Genomic DNA, 5,000 nt, shown 5'->3' with positions numbered 1-5,000 from the left:
AAAAAGGGGAATGGGAGAATTTGTGGAGTTTGAGAGTTGGGGGGAATTTAAGAGGGAGGGGAGAGAGAGAGAGAAGAAAAAAAGGGGAATGGGAGAATTTGTGGAGTGTGAGAGTTGGGGGATTTGAGAGGGAGGGGAGAGAGAGAGAAGAATAAAGGGGGAATGGGAGAATGTGTGGAGTTTGAGAGTTGGGGGGAATTTAAGAGGGAGGAGAGAGAGAGAAGAATAAAGGGGGAATGGGAGAATTTGTGGAGTTTGAGAGTTGGGGGAATTTGAGAGGGAGGAGAGAGAGAGAGAAGAATAAAGGGGAATGGGAGAATTTGTGGAGTTTGAGGGTTGGGGGAATTTGAGAGGGAGGAGAGAGAGAGAGAAGAAAAAAGGGGAATGGGAGAATTTGTGGAGTTTGAGAGTTGGGGGGAATTTAAGAGGGAGGAGAGAGAGAGAAGAAAAAGGGAATGGGAGGAGAGAAGAATTAAAGGGGGAATGGGAGAATTTGTGGAGTTTGAGAGTTGGGGGAATTTAAGAGGGAGAAGAGAGAGAGAGAAGAAAAAAGGGGAATGGGAGAATTTGTGGAGTTTGAGGGTTGGGGGAATTTGAGAGGGAGGGGAGAGAGAGAAGAAAAAAGGGGAATGGGAGAATTTGTGGAGTTTGAGAGTTGGGGGAATTTAAGAGGGGGGGGGGGGAGAGAGAGAGAAGAATAAAGGGGGGAATAAGGGAATTTGTGGAGTGTGAGAGTTGGGGGAATTTGAGAGGGAGGAGAGAGAGAAGAATAAAGGGGAATGAGAGAATTTGTGGAGTTTGAGAGTTGGGGGAATTCTGAGAGGGAGGAGAGAGAGAGAAGAAATAAGGGGAATGGGAGAATTTGTGGAGTTTGAGAGTTGGGGGAATTTGAGAGGGAGGAGAGAGAGAGAAGAAAAAAGGGGAATGGAGAATTTGTGGAGTTTGAGAGTTGGGGGAATTTGAGAGGGAGGGGAGAGAGAGAGAAGAATAAAGGGAAATGAGAGAATTTGTGGAGTTTGAGAGAGATAGAAATGGGGGGGGAGGTGAGAATGAGAGAGGAGGAGAGTTAGAGAATTTGGGATTTGGGGGAATTTGAGAGAGATAGAGAGGGAAAAAAAAGGAGTGAAAGAGATGGAGAATTAGAGAAAGGGGGAATTGGAGAGAAAAATAGAAGAAAAAAGGGAATGGGAGAAAGAAGAGTTAGTGAAGATAGGAATTTGGGGAAGAGAGAGACAGAGAAGGAAAACATAGAAGGAGATTTAGAGAAAAGGAGAAGTGGGGGAATTAGATAAAGTTGAAATAAAAAAGAGTGAGAAAAAAGAAGATTTAGAGAAGAGAAGAACTGGGGGAACAAATGAATAATCAGAGGGAGAGAAGTATGGAAAAGGGGAATTGGAAGAATTAGAAACGGAGAGAATTAGAGGAATCAGAAAAAAAGATGGGAATTGGAGAAAATGAGAGCAAAAAATAGGAAAAAAATGGAGGTAATGAATTAGAGAAAAAGAGAATGGGGTTAATAAGAAAAAGAAGGAATTGGAGGAACCAGAAAAGAAAGAGACTAAGAGGAATTAAATAATCAAAGGAAGTAATTTAGTGAACAAGAGGATTCTGGAAACTAAAAAGAGAGTGACAGAGTAACCAGAGAATTAGATAGAAAGATAGAAAATTAATTAGAGACAGATAAAAGACGATTAAACGAATTAGAAAAAAAATTAAGAGGATTTAGATAATTCGAGAAATCAAGAAGTGGGAAGAAATAAAAAGAAAAGAAGAAGAATATGAAAAAGGGGGAAATAGAAGAAAATCAAAAATAAAGAAATAGAGAATGATAAGAGAATAACAACTAGAACGCGTCTGTTACACCAAGTACATGTACCAACAAAGGGTTACACTGGAAGGGTAGATCTGTGCGGGGGCGTGAGGGTGGGGGTGGGGAAGGGGGGGGGATTTGCCAAAGGAGGGAGGGAGGGAGGGAGGACAGAGAAGGGGAGGGATGAAGAGAGGGAGAAGGGAACGGGGAGGGGGGACGGGGAAGGAGAGGACAGAGAGAAGGGAGGGATGAAGGAGTAGGGAGGGAGGGAGGGAGGGAGGGAGGGAAGGGGAGGAGGGAAGAGAGAGAGGGAGAGGGGAGGAAGGGAGGGAAGGGAGAGGGCGAGGGAGAGAGAGAGAGAAAGAGAGAGAGAGAGAGAGAGATGAGAGAGAGAGAGAGAGAGAGAGAGAGAGAGAGAGGGGGAGGGAGGGGGGGAGGGAGGGAGGGGGGAAGGGTGGAAGTGAGGGAGGAATGGAAGAGAGAGGGGGAGGGAGAGAGAGGAAGAGTGGGAGTGTGGGAGGAAGGGGAAGGGAGGGAGAGGACGAAGGAGAGAGGGCGAAGGAGAGAGGGAGAGGGAGGAAGGGTAGGAGTGTGGGAGGAAGGGGAGGGGAGGGGAGGGGGGGATCCACCACCTCGTACACCGCTCGGCTAAAAAATATCATTGAGAACCAACAGGGATATCCAGGGGTCAAACATGAGGCAGGGGGATTATATCCAGTCCCTGCCCCCTTTATCCCCTGCCATATAAACAAGGGGAGGTTTTCAGTGCGTTTGGGGTCTTTTCAGACACTATCACTTTCGGAATTTCGACTTTACGTACACTATGGATCCCAAAATTCGGCAAAGTTCGTGAATTCTTTCGTTGGTACTGATACTATCTCGTTCTAATTAAGTATCCCTAATCAATGATAATAGATGATAATGATTGTAATGATTACGATAAGATAGATATAACCTACGACAAGAAAACAGTCGTTTAGGAATTCTCTCTCGTGGGCTGTTGGTGACGAAAGAGTCGTGAGTCGAAGAGATTTTTTTTCTTTCCTTTTTTTTTCCTCTTTTTTTATACTCTCGCCCCCTCCCTCTGGCACCGTTATAGGAGTATAAAAAGTGCCCCAGGAATGCATTTCCGACAGAGCCACTGCGCCCTCCAAGCTTGAAAGTGCAAAGCGTGACCGACTTCCTGCCTGCCTGCCCAGTCGAGACCAATAATGAATTTGGTGAGTTTAAGAGTTTCAGATTTTTTTTTGTGTAGACGTCTCTCACTGATGGAGTATAGTGTATAATTCATGATTATTCTAGTGCAATGTTTATACTGTGTACATTCATTCTTTATTTTGTGTAGACGTCTCTCACTGATGGAGTATAGTGTATAGTTATTATTATTTTAGTGTAATGTTTATATTGTGTACATTCAATCTTTATACTTCATTACTAAGATATTTTAATTGCACTTCTCGATGTCCAGTCAAGAACAAAAAGATTTTAATACCTTGTGGTGGTTCCTCTTGTGTATACGTTATTCTTGTATACTGTATGGATCGTATGATTTACACGTCTTTTTTTATTACGTTATTCGTCAGATATTTCAATTGGATTCCTACTTGTCCAGTTAAGAACAAATAGAATCTAATGCTTTTTGTAGAGTTTTTAGTCCTCATTCTCGCTGATGGAGACATATCATGTGTGTACTTTATTCTAATGTAATGTGCGTTTCAAATACCCTTTTCTTAAGATATTCTAACAATTTTTTTTATATTACACGTCTTTTTAATACTTGATTATTAGGACATTTTCAATTAACTCATATGTCTAGTCAAAGAACAAGAAGATTTATACTTTATCTAAATGAATCTTTCTGCGGTATGGTCTAATCTTATGATTGGATATATATTTTGTAGATTAGTTCAGTGATTAGTGGGTCTTATTGGAAATCTTTCATATAAAATTCGAGAATTTGAAGTGATTCAGTTGACGAGATGATGAACAAAAGGATAATGAAACAACTTTCTCTTGATACTGTATTTTTTATTTTTTATAAAGCGATATTTAATTGGCCAAACTTACTCCCTAAATTAACAATACTAACATACACACTCTTTCTCTCTTTCTCCTTCTCTCTATCTCTCTCTCTCCCTTCTTCCTCTCTCTCTCTTTCTGTCTCTCTCTGGCTCTCTCTCTCTCTCTCTCTCTCTCTCTCTCTCTCTCTCTCTCTCTCTCTCTCTCTCTCTCTCTCTCTCTCTCTCTCTCTCTCTCTCTCTCTCTCTCTCTCTTTCTGTTTCTCTCTGGCTATCTCTCTCCTTTCTATCTCTATCCATCTAGCTATTTCTCTCGTTCTTGTCTATCTATCTACGTATATATTTATCTATATCTATCATTCTGTTTATCTATCTATATCTATCATTCTGTTTATTTATCTATATCTATCCTTCTGTTTATCTATCTATCTATATCTATCATTCTGTTTATCTATCTATCTATCTGTCTATGTATATCTTTCATTCTATCTGTGTGTCAGTCTGATTGAATCCTATTGTTATCAGCTTTAGTTTATTACAACCAATAAAAGAAATGAGTCAGATAATGACATTTCATCACGTAGCGAGTAACATTATTGGATTTTATCGTATGTTACGGTGAAATTGTGTCATATATTTTCGTTCTTGCCGGTGTTTCATAAGATTTTTTTTCTATCATCAGTTGACGTTATTAGTATTTCTTAAATAGGAAGAAATTGTTCAATATTTTTTTCATTGCTCTATACTTGGTTGATTTTACGTATTATAATGATTATTATATTGCGATTCTTAAGTCATGGTTTTAAATATTTGCTTTTAGTAATCTGCAATAATTATATGCAGAAATAATGATCACGAAATACAAATTCATACATATACCCAAACAAACACACACACACACACACACACAAGGACACCCACAATTCATCCCCGATACACACACCATACAGCCAAACACACAAAGACACCCCCACCCCCACACATAAATGCATGTAAATACATCCCACAATATACCCATCCATTTACCTGTATGTCACCAACACACACACACACACACACACACACAAACACACACACACACACACACACACACACACACACACACACACACGCACGCACACACACACATACACACACACACCAACACACGCACACACAGAACGCCCCGACCC

At 40.7% G+C, this 5,000-nt stretch overlaps 1 long non-coding RNA gene across 1 annotated transcript in view; it reads left to right on the top strand.

Annotated features, from left to right (window-relative positions):
• The first annotated feature begins 2,938 nt into the window (after positions 1-2,938).
• LOC138867392 (uncharacterized) overlaps positions 2,939-5,000 on the top strand; it is a 2,857-nt gene continuing 795 nt past the window's right edge. Inside the window, exon 1 of the long non-coding RNA XR_011399786.1 lies at positions 2,939-3,030. This is a non-coding gene — a long non-coding RNA (uncharacterized lncRNA). The remainder of the gene's footprint in view (positions 3,031-5,000) is intronic.

Source organism: Penaeus vannamei, chromosome 30 (genome assembly GCF_042767895.1).
Source record: "Penaeus vannamei isolate JL-2024 chromosome 30, ASM4276789v1, whole genome shotgun sequence".
In the NCBI taxonomy this organism is placed as follows: Eukaryota; Metazoa; Arthropoda; class Malacostraca; order Decapoda; family Penaeidae; genus Penaeus; species Penaeus vannamei.
Note: the sequence above shows the minus strand (reverse complement) of the source record. Positions and strands in the feature narration are given on the sequence as shown.